The sequence below is a fragment of the Mastigoproctus giganteus genome, chromosome 1, assembly GCF_048544385.1.
Source record: "Mastigoproctus giganteus isolate SK-2022 chromosome 1, ASM4854438v1, whole genome shotgun sequence".
NCBI lineage: Eukaryota > Metazoa > Arthropoda > Arachnida > Uropygi > Thelyphonidae > Mastigoproctus > Mastigoproctus giganteus.
In genome coordinates this window covers 73,620,363-73,644,768 of record NC_143575.1, presented here as the reverse complement: position 1 = coordinate 73,644,768, position 24,406 = coordinate 73,620,363, and the positions used below count along the sequence as shown (strand labels likewise).

The 24,406-nt window shown below is 36.4% G+C and overlaps 1 protein-coding gene across 1 annotated transcript in view; it reads right to left on the bottom strand.

Moving 5' to 3' along the window:
• Nucleotides 1-24,406, bottom strand: part of LOC150090888 (poly(rC)-binding protein 3-like) — a 646,900-nt gene that overhangs the window by 570,198 nt on the left and 52,296 nt on the right. The window contains 1 exon segment of the mRNA XM_090373382.1: nt 3,563-3,617. The gene's annotated coding sequence lies outside the window, so the exon portion shown is untranslated.

Here is a 24,406-nt window from a genome sequence, read left to right as displayed (position 1 = left end):
TTGCTATCCCATTATCCTTCTAAACTCCATAGTTAAAATTGATAATAGTGTTCATCGCAAGCTTTCTCTGTTCGCCATTTACTAATATTCACGAGCCAAAACATTATGACCATCTCTGTCTCCATAAGTGTATGCACCCCACAGCACCTAGGATTTCAGTGCTGCGGGGTGCATACACAATTCAGGCGCGTTCGACGAAGCCCGTGCAATGGGAAAAGGGAAGGACCTGACGGAGTTTGAACGGGGAATGATTTGCAGCTCTGGGAAGATCTCAGCAACATCAGGCATTGTCGACTGTTCAAGGGACGCCGTAGTGAAGGTGTGGCGGGAACGGGGAGACCACTACTGTTTGATCAGTCGAGGCGAATGGCAGTTGGTACGCGCTGTCCGAGAAAACAACAATCCTCGATTAACGGCAGACTACTACCAGGGCGCAGAAAGAAATGTTTCTGAGCACACCATGATAGGTCGCTTACTCTGTAGGCGACCTGTTCATATGCTCATGTTGGGCGCATTATAACCATAGTCGTTTTTGACGCCATAAAAAAACCAAACCAAAAACCATGCATATGTTGACCGACCGTCATCGTCACCTCCGCCTGCAGAGGACACAGGAGCATCGTTCCTGTATAGTTGTATGACTAGAAAGAGTTGGTCTGATGAATCGAGTTTGCAACTCCAACATGCCAATGGACAGCTGCATATTCTTCAGCGAGCAGGTGAACAGCTGCAACCAGACTGCACAGGCGGCAGTGGTATCGTGGTTTGGAGGATGTTTTCATGAACATCACTGGGTCCTCTTATCTTTAACAAACACACCCTCACAGCCAGACCTTAACCTCGGCACTGTTTCGGCGCAAGTTTTGCCCTATATGGTAACCATGTATCCAGATGGAACTGGACTCTTTCAAAAAGACAACGCTGTGTTATAAGGCAGGGGTAGTCTGCCATCTATGCAGGAATAGTTCGAGGATCATGTTCAAGCATTTCGTGTGCTCCCCTGGCAGCCAAATTCACCCGACATGCATCCCACTGAACGTTTATGGGGGTGGAATGCAAAGTTCGTCATCCCACGCCAGTGCCACGCTCCGTTGCCGAACTTCAGGCCACCCTTCCGTCCAGCTGGTTCAAGATACTTCTGCGGTCTCGTGGAGTCGATTGCACGCAGGGTGCAAGCGGTTACACGGCGAAAGGCAGCCCAACACGCTATTAAATAGGCCATCGTAGTATTTTGGCTCACGAGTGTATCTCAACAACATGGATTCCGGACGGTGGATTAGTCTCTTTGCGGTTTAATGCTGGACTCTCGCTGGGAGTAATTTACGCCGATCTATAGAAAGCGTCGGATTCCGTGTTTTACCAGCTACTCTGAACTGTTCACCCGTGGCTTTCTAACACAATACTACAATGGATTCGAAGCTAGTCCAACGTCAACAGAACCTTATAGGGTTCTGTTTGACAGCTCTTTTCGCCTCCATTTTCTCTTGATATAAGGTTCTCTGAAGTAGAACTTGTCTAGGTCCTCTCCATTTTAATTGGCGCATAAATGTAAATTAAAAAGGCCTACTCCTAAACTGCAGCACTACCTCTTTAGTCTATAACAACATTAAATTCTATGGTGCGATTTGCAACGCCGATTCCTCATTTACTCTAAGCAGCACTTATTAACTTTTATACCTGGGCATCGAAAATAACCACTATAAACAATCATAAATGTCACGTGATGTCTGCAATCCTCGCTTTCATTCCACTCATTATAACCTGCTATGATAGCCCTACGACATCTATAGTAAAATCTCAAAGGTCTGGAAGTTCTTTTCATTTCGAACGAGTTTTTCTGATCAAATAAACAGCATCATCAATCGAAACAATGAAATAATTGGGCTATTGAAGTAACTCTCGTTTGCTCTCGAAGCTTTAATAGTCCCGATAATGAAAGATTTGTGGTGCATTAAGCGAAGAGAAGTTTGGATGAAAAATAAGCACTTCCTTCATACATGAAATGTAAGTCCCCCCCCCCCCTCTCTCTCTCTCTCTCTCTCTCGGAGTTGATCTGCCACTGCCGATAAGCTCCGCGTTCCATTTTTCTTTTCGTATAAGCAAATTAAAAGAATTCGCCAAATATATTTCAGATGTAGACAAATATACAATGTCAAAAATTACAAAAATAGGTGAGCCACTAAGGGTTGATGGATGTGAACAAAACGACACAGTATATCGCATGCGCCATAATCACGGCTTTAAACCAATTTCCTGAAAAATAAAAAGTTGGCAGATATGCAACTAGATGTGAAATTCATCAGACATTATTTATTTTTTTTAATTTCCTGTTAATCCAAAGTAATTTGGGACATGACGTGTTTATGCGAGTCCATATTTCCCCATGACCCTCATGCAGCTCATGAACCACGGTTTTATACAATTCTGATATATAACAATGCCTTAACGTTTGGCATCCAAACGACAAGGCATTGTTAAATTTGATTGTTAGGTTTGAAGATAGTATTGTTGCAAAAATTAAAAAAAAACATTTACAAAATTCAGTCAGGTTTTGCGAATATTTCCGCATACTATAAACTGTAAATAAATTACAATATATGAGTTATTCGTATTTCTTTATTCATATCCTATAAATTAAGATTTACAGATTAGGATTTATCCAAATCCTATAAATTAAGATTTACAGATTAGGATTTATCCAAATCCTATAAATTAAGATTTACAGAATATGAATAGAAAAACCATGTAGTTGATGAAATATATCAAAAGTAACATCACCACAGAAAACTGCGTACAACGTGATTCTATATCACAAAGCAAAACATCAAAAATTAATTATTATTATGGCAATCTGCAATTATGAAATTATTAATATCTTAATAATTATGGAGCTATCAGAAAAGACAAAGATACCAGCAGTCGTTAATTATTAAAAACTTAGGACCTAAAAAGGCTTCCGATATTTAGTAGCATATATATATATATATATATATATATATATATGGAGCACTGCAACTTCCCAAGCTAAAAGCAAACTCTCAAGTTAGCACTTACTAAAATTGAAATTCCGCTTCTTGGCTCCAGCCAATTTTGCTCCGACGCTTCAGGCGAAATGCTACTCCAACTTAAGCCATAAAATATCAAACTGATATTTGCTCATCACTTTGAGTTTCTTATGCGCTTCAGTTCATTTGAGCAACTGAAGGGTACAGCAAGCATTTCCTGGGGGGGTACCTATTCGTTCTGACAAGATGGCATGGCAGTTAGGGCAGCGGGACCATCTTTTGCAGGAAGGCTAAAACTTTCATTCGGGAAAGTCGACAGCTGATCCTCCAGTGTTTACCATAAACTCAGTAATCTTATTTACTGGTCTAAAACCGTATTAAATTCAAAATAATTAAAGTTCATTTCATTGTATTACATCATTGTGAATGACGTGATCCACCACGATATAACCCGCTAAGCATAGTATATATATATATATATATATATAATGCTTAAAGTTTTAAATATTTTTAATTTACTAATTGACTTACAGCTTAATAAAAAATTAAAAACTCACTTCCAGCAACGCTTTGGATTAGTAGCATATACTGCAGGAACAAAGCTGGGATAGGCTGTAAAAAAAAAAAAAAAAAAAAAGTATAAAATATTAATAACTAAAGCAACTAAATGCCAATTTTACTGACTGAAGAAAAAACTGTTTTACATGATTAATAAGAAAATATAAAAAAAATACTCTCAATGCCAACTTTATTAGACAATGCCTACCTGATATCGTGCAAAATCCCTTATTACCAACAACATACCAGATTCTCGGCATTTACTCCTCTAACTTCGGGTAACGCTCTGGTGATATTCACATCGGAAGGCATCTTTAAAATTCTGTAGAGTGTATGGATTACGATACTGGATTGCCTTTCAATATCAACCAGCACATGCTGTAGGACTGAGGTTCGGTAACTTCGGGACTACTAAGAAAGGGGAGTGCCCATTATTTTCTTCGAATCAGTCCTATGCGACGTGAGCACGCTGGTATAGACTGTTGGAAGTGTGCTGACATTATCCTAATGGAAGTTACTCCCATCTGAGGGGGCATGTGACACATGATGCAACCAACATAATAAGGTGTAACTGGTCCCCAAAGAGGTAAAATGCGCTCTATTGTTCAGCTGTTGGTCCATGGGAATAAAGGAAGTCATGGATTTTCAACAAAACAATCCCAGGACCACCACACTTCTACGCCATCCTGTAGTTTTGGGGCCCTGCATGATAGGTACATAACTTCATGTTTTTGACGCCATACCCTAAATCCGACATTAGAATGTTGCAGTTGGAAGCGCGATTTACACCTTTTCTACTCCACATGTCCAATTCTGATGGTCCATAGCTTTTTGTCGACATCTGTTTTTTGTTTGTTGTTGGGTTTTAGGTGAATCAGCGATTTAAGCCCATATGCGCCATTGCGTATTATTTCTGTACAAGTGTGTTCACAGACAGATTTCTTGTTGTGCGGGCCGAAAAGCATGGAATAACTTACAGAAAAGGGAGCTCTACTCTCTCCGCCTGAGATAAGCTAAATAAATTCTCCAATGAACATTCCTTTAAAAATGCCTGCGGTCATCGACAGGACTTGAACCCAAACTTCTCCAAACGAGTGATAAGTGGTGAAATCACTATACAGTACTATCAAGGGAAGACAATATACAAAAACGAACAATATACAAACAGAAACAGTCAAAAATGCTGGTTTTCGACCACAGTTAGCATGTTGGTTTTTTTTTTTATAGCTATTGTTCTTTATACACCTTTGTCACTCACTTTGACTTTGCATACCCCACCAGGTCATGTAGCGCTCCTTAATCAAAGATTTCAAGTACTTAACAGAAATTAACAACGTTAATACTTATCAATATTAATAATCACAGTAAACTGATTCTGTTTTTTTTTTTTAACATAGAAGGCGTATTTAATTTATTTTCTTAGCACACTATGCGATCCAAAATAATACGTTAAGACTTTTTCTATCATTTAAAAAAAAAAAAAAAAAGAGTGTTTAAAGACAGGGATTGTTCGTAATATTTGTTCAATTAAAAAAATTGAGGGTTACTGGAAGCGTTTCTCAACCGTTTGTATAACTCACTCACCTAGTGATTTATCTTTATAGAAGTGTATTTATAGATATATGAGTCCACCGTTTTAGTTTCGCTCAAATTTTCAAATCCAAAATATAAATTAATTAACAGATACTTATCTATTATTAAGGTGTAAATAATTATATCTTATTTAATAATTCAAGTTTCTGTAACCAAATTATAAATATAATTTACAGAAAATACATATATATATATTTCTATTATTACATATTATATTAAATTTTTAATAATAATCCTTTACTTTTTCAAAAATTTTCACAACACACAGATTTTTCTGCTGTCTGCCAGTGGGCGCGATCCACAAGTTGTGAAACACATGCAACTTTCCCTACGACTGCTGGGGACGTGATCCAACTCAGATTGTATATCTATATCAAAACCTTTCGCCTAGGTCCCTAGGATATAGATATACAGTCTGAATGGGTCACAATTACATGACATATTAGTCATTTGCGTGCGATCTCGAGATAAACTCAATATCGACGCCGAGTACAAGCGAAAAGTATTAAAAATTATGATTTCAAATAATGAGTCGTAGACACAAAAATGGATAGATAGAAAAAAAAATTTTTTAATTAAATTGTGAAACTTGCCGTTTTATCCGACTGCTATACAATAACAACAGGGTTCAAGAGTTCACGATTGAAGAAGGCAGGAGTCCGAGTCCCTGGAGTTCTAACCCTATAAGATAATTTTAATATATAATTTAGATTTTTCTTTTTTGAGATGCAATCTCTCAAAAATGAAAAAAGCATCACTTCTGTAAGCAGTCGAAAAAGCAAACCTAGTTCGCTTTTTCGACTGTTTAAGTATATATTTATCAAATCGCCATGAGTTGTCTCAGTTTGGCAATAAAAATGAATATAACTTCCTCACAAGGCGAGATATATGCTATATACGAAGTGTGACAATAACGTTTCCTGACTGGTGCAATAAAAAGCACACAAAAGTGAAGGAGTTCAAAAATTGTTTTACTTTTATTCAAGATAATCACAACCTGACTGAATTCACTTATTACACCGCTTTAAAACTTACTTTTAGAGCAGTGTAATAAGTTTTTACTTACTTTTACGTTTGTAAAAAGTCAGCGAAGGCGTCCAAAGAGATTATATTCAGTTTGGAGGTTAAATTTTTCTTTATGTCCTCAATATCCTGAAATCTCTTTTCTTTGAAGGCAGTTTTCACTTTGGGAAAGAGGAAGAAGATCACTGGTGCGAGATCGCAAGAGTAGGGTGGATGATTGATCTGTACACTGCCGTGTTTCATCATCACAAGTGCGGAATGGGCGAGGGCACTGTCGTGCAACAAGAACCAGCTGTCTTTCTCTCGAAATTGCGGCTTCACCCGGGAAATGCGCTTCAACAGTCTTTGAAGCACCTGTCTGTACGTAGAACGAAGCATTAACTCTCTCTCCCCTTCAGATACAAATTCCTTGTGAATCGCACCACGTTTGAAGAAAAACATGATTAGCATTGTCTTGATCCTGGACTTCTGTAAAACAAACTTTCTGGGCCTTGGCGATGATTTTGAAGTCCACCGCTTGCTCTGACGCTTCGTCTCTGAAACATCCAACACTCATTTCCAGTGACAATGCAGTCGAAGAAATTAGTATTGTCTTGACAAGTCTGTACGAAGTCTTCCCATGATGACGCTCTTCGTTGCTTCTGTCATCCGTGAGACTGTGGTACAAATTTTGCACAGACCTTCCTTTTCCTTTAATCTTCATACAGAATTTGAAGAATCGTCTCGTAATTCACATTCAACTCATTAGCCATCATTCTGAGGGTCAAACGATAATCACTTGCCACAATTTTCCGAATTTTGCAACTCTGTCCTTATTTCGAGATATTGACGGATGCCTACTTCCTTAGTCATTGCGAACATCTGCACATCCGTCTTTGAACCGCTTAAACGATTCGAGCACACTGGTATGACTTAAGGTTTCATCATCATAAACAGTTTTTAACATTTCATACGTTTCTGTTGCAGATTTTCCCAGTTTAAAGCAAATTTGATATTCTTTCGTTGCTCCATCGCAAAATCGTGACACAGAACGTTAACGCTACTAACGAAACTGGTTGTTACTTGCAACCTGTCAGCCTACTGGACAATCTCTAATCTCTCTACCACCATCTGTTGGAAAAAGTTTTAATTACGATATACGTTTATTTTCAAACTCACCAAACATAACTAAGAGTACCAATCCAGGAATTTTATTGCCACAGTTCGTATTTTGTAATGTGTGCCCCCGGACAGTTTTTTTAGAACGGTAAGCAAAAGGAATCGTCAATATAAAACCAGATAGTCCATGATCTATTACCACAATATAAGAAATGCCAATGGATAATTGTAATATAACTTCCGTAGCTTTAAGCTTTTGAGCTTCAAATTTATATGAAGTTTGACCATCTACACTAGCAGTTTCCAACATGTAATTGGCAGTCAGAAATTTCCAGAAACCGATCAGGAACTCCCTAAAGCAGGGTTTGATAATCAGTGAGTTTCGCGTCCAAAGGGAAAGTGAGAAGGCCTATCACAATCGCGAGTTAACCGTACAAAAGATTAAGAATCTCTACACTAAAGGCATTAACTTTCTTTTAAGTGGGGAAGGAAGAAGAGATATTTGTAGTCTCCAGAAAAAGGGAGTGGAGGTTTAAGTTCAAGGAGGTATGTAGAGTTGTGGAATACAATAGATACTATTGGATCCAAATCTGTGGGCTAAGAGAGACTGAACTTTTAAATAATTCAAGAACTTGTCATATGAATTAAAATTTGAATAAAAGATTCGTTACAGTGAATTTTCAATGTAAATCTTTATTTTCATAATCTACCTATATTTTATGATGGATCGCCACATATTTTGATTTTACATATTGATCACAGTCGACAAATGGTTGAGGACCCCTCATCTACACCTTTTGTAGATCAGGGATATCGCAGAAATTTATTCCCACTAGTTTGTCAGTCCCAGCCAGAAAGTGCAGGGGCCGATAAGCTTTACCCATCAACGAAGAGACATTTCCTAAACCGGCACTTATTACAAATATGTGTACAGAAATATGCTTCATCCTTTGTGGGAAAATGCGACTTTCTTCATGGTACGAGACGTTTAATGCTTTTGTAACAACATAGTTTCCCCTTTAGCTACGTACAAAAATGATGCTTTATCACGATATGTTAGCAGTTGTTCAAAAGTATTAAAGACGAGTTGGAATTACGAACTCGTACTTCATACACTGGTAAGCTAAACACCCAATTAAGTCATGCTACTTCCAGATTGAGAAAGAACAAAAGAAAATTATAAAGGTATGCCTTAAATATATTTTAACAGAAAGAGAGCACATCGCTAAAGATGGGGCTAGCATTAGATTGAAATCTGTCGAGTAAATCCACACCGACAGTGTGGTGGGGTGAAGAACACGGATGAAAATTTCAGTGTTCATCACCTCTCGGCATAAAAAAATACCTTTATATTTCATGATATATATATATATATATATGAGTTAAGTTAATAATGGTTAGAGTTTTTTTTAAAAATAAAATATGATATACTAGCTTATCAGGTAAACCATAAACCATGGTGAGTACCCAACGTGACCTGGAAAAAATCAATCTATGCCATGACATAAGCAATAAAAATATATAAAAATACCATTAAAATGTTAGTTATGGCAATCAGATACATTGCAAGGGACTTTTTCGAGGGCTAACCCTTACAATGTATCAACCATAATTAACGAGCTATCCGTTTCTGTAGTCATCGTCCAGCATAACTATGTCCTAATATACGTAAAATAGTATTAAGTTAGAGCCAATGGTATAAATATAAAATTAGTAGTAATTTAGAGCCAAATAGTAGTAAATAGTAGTATATAAAAAAACTCTAACCATTATTAACTTAACTCATATTCATACAGACCGATGTAATGTTTAATCGTCCTAGATGGCATTAATTGGTTATGTTACTACTTAATATTTATTATAATACTTATATTTATTATAACATTTAATATTTGCTTTTTTATACTTGGATATATATATATATATATATATATATATAAATAAATAAATGACCTTGTGTCATAATATTTGACTTCCATAATATAGTACCATACATCACATCTCCGCTGTGTAGTGCACTGAATGAGGAAGGTAGAAAAAATCTGGTGAAATTTTTTACAGCCTACTAGAAGCTCTCTTCGATATCTGAAACTCAATTAAACATTAACGTTCTCGATATTAATATCATAAAATACTGAAAGATTTCTTCCACACAAAGTACACATTGGGAAAAAAATGCATTAAGAATACCTTTCAGACAACGAAAAATTGGATGTAATATACTTTAATAATGCATATGCTCTGGTAACGTTCACAGTATTCGAATGAAAAATGCAAATAAAAAAATACTGCTTATAAAAGACACGTCTAGACTCGTTATACGAATTAGGTCTTTAGATTAGCAGCTCAATCAGCTAATATCACTAATGAGGCGCAGGCAGCATATCATAGGGTCATGAATAAGTAGGATGCAGATGTGCACATAAAATCTACTTTTCTATTCAAAACATCAGTATAAAGGAGACCGTTATTATAATAGATATTCACTAGAGCTCAAGATAACTGGTCTCCAACTCTTTAATGAGAAAAGTGTCCCTTTTAATACTGTAATCGATCAAACCAGAGCATACATATTCATTACATTGAAAATCCCGCTTTTAATGGGTTCTGCATAACTTTTTAATAGCCAGAAAGGAATTTAAGCTCCCAGGCTCAAATAATGTCTTTAACATCGTACATTTTAAGAAAGAATTTCCTTCAAGAAGATTAATGTTATACCTGATAATGAAACTAATGTAGGCAGTGATTAGTTAATAAGTAAAAATGGCCGTCATTTCATCTTAGTAGAATTTACAGAATGGTTTATGTTTTAATTATTTCCTACAACGTCCATATCGAATATGAAAGCCTCTATGCCAATATGTAATTCGGATTAGAGCTATGATAAGGTTAAGAGAAGTTCTAACTTATTCAAAACTTTGTGTAGCAACTAAAGTGTATACAGTTTGAAGTATGTAAGGTTCTATATGCGAATTTAGATTAATTTTAAATGTGTGAATTCATCAAATAATACATAATGGTATTCCAAAAATAAATAGTCCATTGTTTTTTTTTTATAGAGGAATAATAAATAACAATAAATTCACGTTATTGTTCTTCCTTTACACCAGGCTTTACTATGTTTAATAAGTTGTGTTGTTTATTTAACCAGATCCATTTTGGAAATTTTTTCTACCCATTTCATCAACTCGAAGGCAAATTAATGAATTCATTACGCAGGTTTCTAACCTTTTCAAATGATGTCCATCTTTCAGTACATGTACTCCTTTATACATTTTTTTCCTTTTTTAACAATATCAGTTATGTGATGTACAATAATCATAATCAATAATATACACTTATTATATAAAGTTAATAATTTTATAAAAGTAATATGTTCCCACTAGTTTACCCCACTACAGACGCGATACTGACACCTTGTGGCTTGAGTTGCCTTGACACTAAACTAACATCAGTTACCAACCACGTAGAAGTACCTAAAATTAATTTATTACCACCATCTTGTCTTTCTGTTTAATGTTACAATTTACAAGAGAGACAGTATAAATTTTATTCAGCAGACTTCAACATAATTCCGAAATCACAACCAAGTGCTATGTTAATGAATTGATAGACACTATACTATTATTTCACGTGGTGTATTCAGTAATTTATTATCGAAATGATACAATCTTAAAGGAATTGAAAAACCTCAATAAACACCAAACTTCCAACTCATGTATTAATGATCTTGGTAAAACACCTCCCACCATTCCCAACATGCTCCATTCAATGCCTCCTGTGGTCTTCCGTCAAAAGGATATCAGAAAGATTTTGACGAATCTTGATGCTAAGAAAGCTCCAGGTCCTGGTGGTATTTCTCCGCTTCTTCTCAAATCCTGTGCTCCTGAACTTACTCCTGTTCTTTGCCGCCTTTTTTCACTTTCTTATTTCAAAGGTGTTTTTCCTTCTGCTTGGAAATTTGCTCATATCCAGCCAGTTCCTAAAAAGGGGGATAAATCCCTCCCGTGCAATTATCTTCCCATTGCAATTACTTCTACTCTTTCTAAAGTAATGGAGAAATCAATTAACTGCCAACTCTTAAACTATCTAGAAACCTTTACTCTGATCAACAATCGCCAGTATGGTTTCCGTCAGTGTCGATCCACTGGTGATATTCTGGCTTATGTTACCCATTTATGGACAAATTCGGTGAAACACATGTCAAGAGCAACTGCATTGACAGTTGCTCTTGACATCTCAAAGTCTTTCGATCGTGTTCTAAACAAGCTTCCATCTTATGATTTTCCAACTGTTTTTCCAGTTTTCTGTCTGACCGCTCACTGAGCGTGATGGCTCTCTGTCTTCTAACTTCTCCACTAATGCCGGTGTCCCCCAAGATTCAGTTCTTTCCCCCACTCTTTTCCTCTTGTATATTAATGACCTTCTTCCATTGACCGGAAATCCTATCCATTGTTTTGCTGACGATAGCACATTGCATTCAACTTTCCAGTTTGAGAAACCTTGCCTTGCTCAATCAGCTTCAACTCTTCGAATATCCGCTACCAATTCCTTAAATGCCGATCTCCAGGTAATTCTCCAGTAGGGCAAAGACAACTTAGTTGACTTCAATCCTTCTAAATCTCAGTCCTGTCTTATATCTCGCAAAAAGGATTCTTCTGCTCCTATGCTTATCTTTGGTGACACTCCGATTTCTAGGCAAGATGATATATCTCCTCTGGGGATTACCCTGACTTCTAATCTCTCTTGGTACAAGCACATTATAAATATTGCTTTCCTCTGCATCTAAAAAACTTGGTTTTCTCTTTCGCCCTCGGCGTTACTTTTCTTCCAAACAGCTGTTCACTTTGTACAAATCGCAAATCCGCCCTAACATAGAATATTGTTCCAACATATGGGGCGGTGCCCACCAAAACCTCTCTCAGGCTTCCAGATTCCATTCAAAAGAGGGCAGTTAGGTTAATTAATGACTCATCTCTAACAGAGTCTCTCCACTTTCTGTCTCACAGACGTAGTTTCTGCTGCATGCCTTTTCTACAGATACTTCCATGGGCACTGTTCTTCTAAATTGGCTTCTATAATTCCCACTCTCTCTTTGTCAAAACAGTCCGAACACGTGCCGCCACCAACCAACATCCATTTACTGTCCAACTTCACTTCAAACTCACAGAACCAACTTTTCATCTTCCTCGTTTATTCATTCTACTGCCGTTTTCTGGAACAGCCTTCATTCATACGTATTTCCTGAAAGTTATAGTCTACAGAAGGTCAAGTCTAATGTCAACAAATATCTTCTTTCGTCTTCTCAACTTCTAACCCATGCACAGTACTAAGTACTATAAGTTCTAATACCTCTCGTGTTTGGGGTTTTCATAAATAAATAAACACTTAAAGTACTTACGGCTACGTTTCCGGAACTCACTGTTTCCCGTCTTCAGCCAGAAATAACGTACGTAACGTGTTCGGCTTTGAGCTGGTTCAATTCCTATAAAACTGTATCCTTTCGAATAATAAATTCCCTAATCTACCACGTGATATATATATATATATATATATATTTTTTTTTTTTTTTTTTTTTTGGTAGTTGTTGGCGCATCGCCTTCTGTTGCCATAATGCACCTCCCAAAGTTTTTGCAGTACTTTGATCCAAGCCCGAGGCGGGATTCGAACCCGCGACCTTTGGGTTGCTAGGCAGGCACTTTACCCACCCAGCTAGCCCGGTCGGCACCTGATATAATAATGTAGTGTCTATCAATTCATTTTAACATAATGACAATGACGCAATTGTCATTATTATGTTAATAATGACAATCTCTTACATGTAATTAAAACCCTTCAAACGAAAAAAAAAAAAAAAAAAATCAACGTTTTGGATGAAAAACCTAGTTACACAAAATAAATCTGGAAAAACAAAATTTTTCCCAGGTTTACCCGAAAAACTTATAATTTTTTAAAGATTTTTGTATAATCTAGATTGTTCATTCCTGACGTCTCTTCATCCATTTGTTTCTAGCGTTTTATTACAGAAACAAAAACCATTTACACGAGTTTCAGTTAACCTTTTACTATTAATACCCATACAATTTTATGTATGACAGACATGGAAAAAACTTTTTACAGATATTTTAATGAATCATTTATTTAAGATGTCGTCTGTTTAATACATCAAAGTTTAAGACTAAGCACCAAGAAAAGTAAAACAGAACAGCAATTCATTAAATGATTCGCTGAATTTAACTCACCTCGTAAAACTGACAAAATGTAATTAAATACAAGTTAAAGTATGATGGATAAAAGTATGTAACGTATAACGCTTATAACACAATAATAATGCATATATACTAAAAATGGTGAAAATTAATTAATGTGCTCTAGTAACACTAAATAAATATAAAACGGATGCTTCACAAAACAGCATAGCAACGAGCGTAAATAAAATATAGAAAAAAGGCATAACTGGGAAGCGATCCACTTTGAACCAGAACTATTACTTCTACCACTAAATGAATGGAAGAGTACAAACTATAGAAGACCGTATTATTATATTCTGAACTATACACAGTTTAGATAATTTTACGCAATTATGACTAAACATAGCCTGTAAATATGGGTTTTTTTTTACTAGCTGCAAGTGATTGAACGGAAGGAAAAGGATTAAACAAAGTTAATGTAGAAAAAATATAATGTGGTGTTCTTCTCATTTCCAATGGCGCTGTAAAAACACTAATCATTACTCACAAAACTAACACAAAATCATATTTTTTTAATTATGTATTTTCTATAAAGTGGCATTTTCTGTTTAAAATATTGATGGAAGTTCAAAAGTGGAACTGAAATAGAATTATGTCCTAATTCATTCTACGACCATAATAGCATTACGAGGGGGGTATCAAAAAGTTCGTACCCTTACCTAGAAATAATAGCCCTGGAAAGGTGAACCTTCACAGGAACTGTAATCCTTTTTTATGTACTCTTCATGTATAGTAACACATTTCTCCCATCTATGAATCAGTTATTTAATGCCTTGATCATAGAAATTCGCACTTTTTGCAAGAAACCACGACTCCACTTCATTAATGACTTCCTGAGACGAATCAAAATGGCGTCCACGCAATGGTTTCTTCATTTCTCGAAACAAGAAGAAATCTGATGATGCTAGGTCACCAGAATAGGGTGGGTTCACCCTAAAAAAGTTCTCAACATCCGCATTACACAAATCCAACAGTTAGCGAGAACACTGCATTCCACATTGCTTCTGCAAAGGCGTCAGCAATCTTTGAATCCGTCCTGCAGAGACCTTAGACATGTGAAGATGGTCATGTAAAATAAATCTGCGCGAGTAGCACAGCGGTATCGTCATCATCCTCCCCACATCGGGTGGAAAAGGCCCGGGTTCGAATCCCGTCGATGACGCGAGGAACTTTAATGGGCTTTTTTTCACTCCGTTGCTGAGTTAGTCGGTCTCAGGCGTAGATAGGACGGTTTTTTCCGAAAAAAAACTGGAGTGTTTTCGTTCAGCAAAACAGACAAATCGACCATAGAACACACGCAATTAACAGACATAAGACACACAGCAAGGTAGATGAATTTAAATATTTTAGTGGCCTTAATATAATAGTTTGGGCATGTAAAATGCTGTGGGCAGACCCATAACTAATTCCCACTGCATTTGCGATGAAATGAATTGTCACACGTCTGTCACTCAGCACCAGCTGCTCAACCATTGCAACCGTCTCACTGTCTGTGGATGTTGATAGCCTTCCTTATTTTGGCTCGTCAAAGACACTTTGTACGACCGCACTGGAACTATCGTTTCCAGTTTTTTTCAGTGTCACAGGATGGACAATTCTGCCCATACAGAGCTTTCATTTCTTCGTCAATTTCCTGCGCTGCAAATGCAGGAACTTGATCACTGCTCGATACTCCACTTTGTCAACCATAGCGTCCTTTCTCAGATTCCGGGCTCCACCTCTGGTGTCCGATCACCTACGGGAATGAATTTTCACAGGTTAGTTATTGAATATGTAGACTACTTATATTAAAAACGGCATTTTCCTACTGATGTTTATCTAGGTCAGGGTACGAACGTTTTGATACCCACTAGTACATGTCAGATTTGGTAGCTTCATCAGCGGATAAGTTTGTTGGTTAATTCCTCAGCTGCACTTTGTTTCTCGAAGGCTAATCGCCAGATCCTAAACCTCGCCAATTCAGTCTTTAGCTGATACTTAATGTAGCAGCACAAAACCACTTTCCTCACCTATCAAGCTACTATCTGAACAAACAACGCAATAATAGGTCATCAGCGGCCACAGGCTGAAAGTTCAAACTGAGAAAAACAAAAGCATGGGAAAAGTGAATCGTGAGCTTTAATTGTGAGCTGTAATATATTTTTGAGAGATCGCGAAAAACTTTGCACACCAGCAAAGTTGCAAATTAAAAAAAATTAATTGAGAAAATAAGGAATTTTATTATTTTTATGCTCATATCAAATAGGTTTTTATATTACCTTCGTATATACATTACTAATAAACTCATTTATTAATTTTCTATGTTAATTTTCGTTATTCAATGTAGTGACTTCACTCACTGAAAGAAAAATCCATAAACACTCACATATCCGCACCACCTACCCATTCACACACGTCAAGTCCAATTCGGGATCGAGGCATATATGGCAACTACTCGCAATTTTCGGTTAGTGCACAAAAATGCTTTGACCACTGCTACTGAAGCACAGCAAGGAAAGGAAAACTGTTTTCAATGAAGTTTCATTAAAAAGTCAACTTTAAGTAAAATCTTGGAGCAATTGTTGTAACAGGAGTTTTGTAGGAGCATTAGCGACTAAGGCCATATTGCTCTGTGTATACTATCTGTAAATTGATTGTGTGTTCTATGGTCGATTTTCAGTTTTCTGGACGAAAAACTAGTTCCCAGGAGGGGGGAAAACCATATTAACCTCGCCTGAGACCGATTAACTCAGTCAGGTCGTTAAAAAGCTCCATAAAAATTCCTCACTTCATTGACGGGACTCGAACTCAGGTCTTTTCCACCGGTGTGGGGAGAATAGCGATTCTACCAACTGTGCTACCCACGAGGGAAAAATCTCGGAGTCCATAAACAACGTTATAATGGTCAATATTTTATCAGCAATGAATTCCATTATAATTAATTGGTAATAACTGCTTTATATTAAAATAAATAGTTTCTGCTTCTAATCCAGGATGACCACATATAAGGTCAGAGGATATTAATTCTCCTAAAAGAGCAAGTTCACAGTTTGAAGATCCAATATGAAAGCTATCGAACAGCTACATAAGCATTGCTTTCTTGTAGGTTCCTCTAAATTTTAAGATGCACTTAAGAAATGCACAGATCTAACAGATCATCAAACCATTATCAGTACTGTATAGGCAATTTATTTTCTGGATCCATGAATAAAATTTCTGGATTCAGTGCCATAAAAAAGTGGCATGTATTTATATATAAACTTTTTGTTTTCACATCCTTCACCGATCCTAAAATGGTACGGAACACAGCACACAGTTGTGAAACTCCCTGTATATTAAGATTAAGATTAGAAACTAGTCTTAACGCTCCACAGAGAGACAATAATGATGGATAATTAAGCAGGTGGCAGAACATGCAATGCATTCGTTACCTTGTCCCATTCTACTGAATGCCAATTGAGATGTCATATCTGCCAAAATTTGTGAACTGATTTGTGAACATCCGGTAGCCATTAGTGATAATCAGGATTTAATTTTATAACTAAAACGTATCAGTCAGCCCATTCTCTCGAAAAATTGGACATGAGCCCAACTCAGCTTTGCCAACAAAGACGACAATGAAGTTGTTGCTAATTTTTGAGTTTGAATTGAGTTGCCAAATGTCTGCTGATTTCCGCCTTAAAATACAAAGAGAGAGAGAGAGAGAGAGAGAGAGAGAGAAATAAGCAACGTTTCCCGAGTAGAGAAGACTAAAATTACTTATTCTCGGCGGATACCACCAACCCAGACGGCACCTCTGGCATCTCTCATATTGTGGAGTTCATAACTGGGTTGTCACTCATTGTATCACCAAGGTACCTACCCGCTCACCAATGAGGGGGCCAACAAACTTCGAACCGGTGCCGTCTGGGTGGTGGTCTCCGCCGAATAATAATTAACATTAGTCTTCTCTAGTGGTGAAGCGTTGCTTATTCGAGGGAGTGCAATACCAGGCAACACGTTGTAAAGGCATTCAGAATACGAGATGTAACAAAACGATGTCACCTACTTCGATGATTCATTATGAACTAAAATGATGATTTGCACTAATTTTTTCGTCTATTAAATTTCCTGTGGTCTGGGGCTTTCGGTCCTAAACTCTTTTCAGATATCTTATAAGTAAATAAAGAGATGCATATTAAATTTACTACATACCAAAAATTAGAAAGAAAAAAAAAACATAATACATTAAAATCAGAACATACAATAAATTAGTAAGAAAAAAAATGCTACCTGAACTAGCATAATCACGCAATTATACTTCTAAGAACTAATCTGGAACAGATTAGTTGTGGAACAATTTTTTTTAAACTGAATGTTCATTCTTTCACTGCATTTAGCTGAAAATTGTCCTAGTACGAGTAAATCCTGGAAGAGCATACAATCGAAGCACACCTGTCCTTGCTAATTAATATTTATTCAGAACTGCACATATTTCAACATATAAAAGAGTTCGATAACAGAAATATACTGTATATTAACCAACTTGTCAATGTACACAGTGCGTTATATTTCAGGCGCTTTAGCAAATAGAAATAATTCATGATTTATATAAAAAATTAGATCAAAAAGCAACCACTTTTATCGCGAACCGAAAACATTTTGATATAGAACTTCTAGAAAGATATCAGAAATGGGCAATTAGATTGGCGAGGGATGTTAATCAAAGTCCATATGAAGTATGGCCTACAAAGCTTAGCAACTATACATCTTGGGAGGTGGGGGGGGGGTTATTGGAGGTGTATAAGGCCCTGAAGAGAATCAGTAAAATGAACGAGGGATGTATATTTTCACTGGAAAAAACAGTGAAGAAGCAAGGAACACAGATACACAATTTTGGTGAGTAACGGATGGTTGGATCTTATGAGTTTGCCTTCGGGCAGCGGGTCGTAGATCACTGGAATAAATTACCTGCAGCAGTGATCCAAGTATGCAGTCTGAAAAAGTTCGGAGCAGAATTCTGAATTGGACAGGAACTTTTTGGCAGATGTCGTAAAAGAATCATTTGGCCAGTATACTAATACAGTATCTCATCTGTCATATTGCCTATCCAGTCTTCCAATCAGCGCAAGGGGTGTGTGTGTGTGTGTGTGTGTGTGTGTGTGTGTGTGTGTCATATTTTTATTTTATGAGGAAGATCATAGTAAAAGAATTATATTGAGAGACATACCAAGACAGATCTTAAAAAACACGTCATTGTACACCTACAAAAATATGTGTGACTTCGTCTGGGGATCAGCCACCCAGATAAAGGAAAAAACAACGATAAGGGGTTCTCTGTTTCTGTAATGTTCTGCTATACAACGATGTTTTGTATATTATATTATACTTTGTGTATATATATATATATATATATATATATATAATAATAATAATACTTCACCAATGCGTTTCCATAGACCTGTATGTCTCTCAATATAATTCTCTTACTATAATCTTCCCCAGAAAATAAAAATACGATATAGAATACATTATGGACGTAGCGTATCTATTGCCACCGCAATGGCACTAAGACATACATTCAGTATATTAATGATTACCTACCATGCTACTCATTTAATAAATATATATGCATGCAACAGATATATATCCATAAATAAATATACATGTATTTCTCTTGATCCGATTTTAATAAAATTTGGGAATGTTTTACAAATCGTTCTAAAAAAGCTATATATAAAATTTCACGAAAATCCACTGGAAGTCGAGCTATTACATGCGGACGGACGTACAAAGAAATAGTACTGCCGGACTTCTATTGGTTTAATTTTAATGAAATCTGGAATGTTCACTCAATCTTTCTCACAGACCCAAATATAAAATTTTATGAAAATTCATCCACTAGGACTATTCCTAGTGGATTCCTAGAGATATTACATGACAAATGGAACGGACTCGAAGACGTTATGCATATATGCTAACGCGCAAAAATGGATATTTTAAATAAGAAAAGCCCTTCACAGGTCTCCCTCAATTAGAAAAATTTATTTCCGCTGGATGGCGTAAAAAACAATGGAATTCTTGATGAAATTATGAAAAGACACGTTAACTCGGATATTTTCGATTTGTTCAATGTTACATTGAAATCGTAATTAACATGGTTGAAATATCTCCTGTAACACTGAATTCTTTAATGCAGCAACATTGGAGTGTATGAGTTACTGGTGAACGAGGCAAAAGGCAGGAATCTACGTATTTTGATTCGGTTCTAAGTAAAAACCCAGCGCTCGTTGACAATAGTAGACTTGACCTTGTGTAGTGTACTAAAAAAATTAGATTAGTGTGACTACTGCGGCCACAGAGTTCTCAAAAAAAAACAAACTTCCATACAATTTCAAGCATAACGATTTAAAACTGATAAGAATGTAGAAAAATGCTTGAAAGAATTTCAGGCTAGTCTCATCAGACACCACAGCGTTTAGCCAGGCTCAACAGTTTTATGACAAATGCTCTCTTCAACCCACACGAAATAACGAAGGGAAAAGTCATAAACACATATAAGTATCTTAAAATAATATTCAGATAGATAAACATTAAAATAAAAAGACTCGAAAATGTGTGAAGGCATTCATTGAAGCTGAAAAAACGAATTACTTCAGTTAAATATCCATCCACGTGGATATAAATATTCTGTATAAATTCAGGGGTGGGCAGAAGGGGCATATGCCCCCAACCAAAAAATTGAAATTAAAGAAACAGAACGCAGGAGGCGTTATAAAAAAAAACAAAAAACTCAAAAATCTGGTCGCCATGCCCCCTCCCCCCTTACGATGTTACCCGGACCTGGTTGCCATGCCCCTCTTACGATAATACTTGGATACGCCACTGCCGTATAATACAAGTTGATCTAACCTGGCGTAACGCAGGGGAAACATTTAAAGTACTGTACAAGGCAGTACAGTAGCCTTGTGATGTAATATTCAGTAATAGAGCAAATGTTTTTGAAAAGTCTAATATATTCAAAGATAATTGAGAAGGGGCATATGCCCCCTTCTCAATTATCTTTCCGGGCCTTACTGAACATCTGGCAAGAATTTTACGGGGTTATGGGACACGCTGTGTACAGCTTCCTGGGCGGAGGCTGTGCACAGCTGTGTCTCAGGTCAAAGACCGCATACCAAAAGATCTTAGTAGTGGAGTGGTTTATAGAATAGAATGCCCGGATTGTGGGGAGTGTTATGTGGGGGAAACAAAACGACGGCTCAGAGATCGTCTGGGGGAACATTTAAATGCCATAAGAACCGCTGAATACAACAAGTCTGCTGTGGCCGAACATTTTTGGGAGAAGCAGCATCAAATCTCCCCGGAGGACGCTATTATTTTGGATCGTGCACATGGATACTGGGAGCGTAAATGGCTCGAGGGTTTACGGATTAGTTCATCCAGTAGGAATACAATAAACAGAGATAGAGGTATACGTATTAATCCTATCTTTGAAACAATTATATTAAGGTCGGATGAACGATTTTCTTTGCCACGTTCCCGAGACATTTCCGCTTCCAGTTCTGACCATGTGCCGATTGAACCACGTGGAGAAATACCACGTGTGGAGGTACCGTGAGCCTGCTACTTAAGGAGATGTTGCAGGAAGTTATATCACTGTTGAAGAAGGGAGCTGACGCTCCCGAAAGCTTCAGATTTTTAGCGCTTTTAATGTTTTATATTTTAGCAAATTTTATTGTAAATTATCTTTTTTATTACAGTTTTTAGCATTCCGTAATAGTTTATTGTAAATATTTTTTTTTTTTTTTTGTAAAGATTGTAGTCATATTAAATTTTATTCAATGGTCGGTGTATGAATTTATATATTCTTAGACATGAGTTTTCCCGACCTCAGAGGCCTCTTTCAGGATATAATTGAGAACACGTGTTATAAGAGTACCGTGATTACAAGTTTATACTTCTACAACATATAGAAAATAGTCATTTTACTTTACTCGGAGGTACGCTGGATTCTGCGATATTTATGCTCTCAGTGAATAGTGTAATGCCGTGAAATTGGTTATAAAGGATAAAAATAAGATTTCAGATCAAAGTTCAGTGGTTAGTTTATTTACTCAATAAATTCTCTTCCTGGTGGCATGCTTTTTAATTTATATCACTTCGTTCAATTTTTCAGTCAAAAGAATGAAGGAATAATTAAAGGGGAAAACATCTACGGGGGAATTTGATCAAGTATACCAAAAGTAAAAAAACACACACACATTAAAATAAACATTTTATTTGTTTTTATTTTGTTTTGTTTTATTTATTTTTATCCACTGCATTATTGATGTAACTTCCGTCATTGTAAGTATAATATCCCAATTTATAATGTCAGTTATTCATTTTCGCAAACGCATCAATTATTTAATTTCACATTTAAAAATTAGCTCATTGAGTTAATTGAGATAATGAGACCATGGATGTGGCTTAAAATGAAAAAAAAAATCTCCCAGGGAACACCACAGCTTTCACAGAATTTGCTTCAGGAAAAGAGATGAATATTTTCGTTAATAATAATATATTGCTACTTTTTATCACTTCAAAATACTTTGAAGTGGTAAATATCATAGTATTTTCCTTGTTTTATCAAAAATAAATACTACGATTGGTCCTATTTTCCCTAGTAATAATTTCCAGAGAGAACTGCCACATCAGTCAGGATAAAAGAGAATATTACCTCCCTATTAGTGGCCAAATCAATCGCTCTATTAGTAGCTGATTTGGCTTTTCTACAATCCTAGCTACAACCTTTGAGTTTTGACCAACGTGTTATTATTAAGATTAAAACAATTATCAATATTCAACCATCAATTATTTATCATTTATTAAATACGTATAAATGTCAATCAATATTCATAAGCAGTGGTTACTTCATTATCATTTATATATTAAACATAAAAGAAACCGCTGATTCTCTCTTAAATTTTTCATATATACATATACTTATACAAAATTTTTTCCTACAGCGCCGACTGAAGAGGCCTTTAGAAATTCTTCCACTCTGTGACAGATCGGAACCCAGATCTCTCAAAGGAGTGAAAGCGGCAGAACCACTATACTGTCAGGGAGGACAGAAATAATGGATATTGTTCACTCAGGTTTTTCATCCGTCCGGATATCAGTGACATAATTGGCTCAGTCAGATGGTAGTCACCTCGATTAAAATATTTTCAAAATAGAGCAAATGTAACTCACTACGAATGAGAAGGGTGGGCTAGCTTTACACAGTGAAGGATTTCCCACATCGAAAGAGTCAGCCACAGTGGGAAAGGGAACCCAGAATTTATAGTTTCGTCTCTGCTTCACACAACTGTTAAGTGCACTAAAATACAGTATAACAACACAATGTTTTTATTTCATAGTACAGAACTTTTTATAACATTACTATAGGTATATTTTACTCGAAATCCGATAAATCCTAGGCTTTAAGAGTGTGTCGATAAAAGTCCAAAATACGAACACTTTTCACACTATTTCCGATTTTACCCTTGATACTGCAAGTTTTTTGGTAAAAAGATAATCGTGATTCTAAAAACCAACAATTCAAAATAAGTACAGTTATTTTTTTAGAAAGTTTTCTTCAAAAATTTTAGTGTATTATAGAAACATAAACCATAATGAATATTTGGAATACTTGTCGTCCAAACGGAGATATATCTCACATATTCTCTTAAGTTAATTTATTTGGATATCACATCCTTTTTTTTTTTTTTTTTTTTTTTTTTTTTTTTTTTGATAGTTGTTGGCGCATAGGCTTCTGTGGCCATAATGCACCTCCGAAGGTTTTTTGTAGCACTTTGATCCAAGCCCGAGGCGGGAATCGAACCCGCGACCTTTGGATTGCCAGGCAGGCACTTTACCCACCAGGCTAACCCGGTCGGCTATCACATTCTCAAAAGATTGTTAGCAACAGTGCGAAAAGGGAAGAAATGATAATTTCCTGGTTCATTAGATTTTCCGAATTTTAAACAAGGCCATAGGGAATACCAGCTATCCGGAAAGGTCGTCTGTGTTATGTATACCCTATATTCCGAATATAGTGAATAACCTCTCCTATGCCCTTGTTTAAAAATCGGAGAGGGATAACCAGACAGTGCGAAAAGGGAAGCAAATATAATTTTTTTATTCATTCGCTTTTCCGATTTTTAAACAAGAGCATAGAGAGACTATATTTACTATCCCCGCAAGGTTGTCTGGACAACATATTCACTATATTCGGAGCGCCTAATATACAATACTTGTCATAATGGAAAAGAATTCACAAATCAGATTATCAAGCGAGCTTTTTTCCACAGCGAACCATTCAACAATAGGATTTAGTTATCTGCTAATAGTGAAAAAGGAAGTAAACCGTACGAATTTCACCTTTTACCAACGCGAATTGGTAAATCCTAGGATTTACCAATTCAAAATCCGGTAAATCCTAGAATTTACTGGATTTCGGGCTTTTAAAAGTAACACAATGCATTTGCTTGCTATGTAAACATTACTTTTACATTTATTTGCTATGTAAAAGTTCTCCCTCCGTACTTTTATACTTAATAAAATTTTCTCTTTATATGCATGACAGCCACATACGGTCTGTGAAGTTTAGTAGAGCAAAAGATTATATTGCTGTATTTTGCGGTATCACGTGAATTCGAATACGCGATAACTCTGTGCGAGTTCATGGCATTTCTCTTTACCACAGTCAACAGGTCACGCCACAATTATTCTGAAGGGTATTGCCCTTGGGCTAGCAACACAAACTTTATTTTGGCGAGAACGGAACTGCGCGAGACAAAGCCCAAGTTCTTACTCAGTGTAACAAGCAAAGTCATTGAATTGCTTAAATTAGCTTATGCACCATACACGTACGCGTGTGAAAAGAGGTGG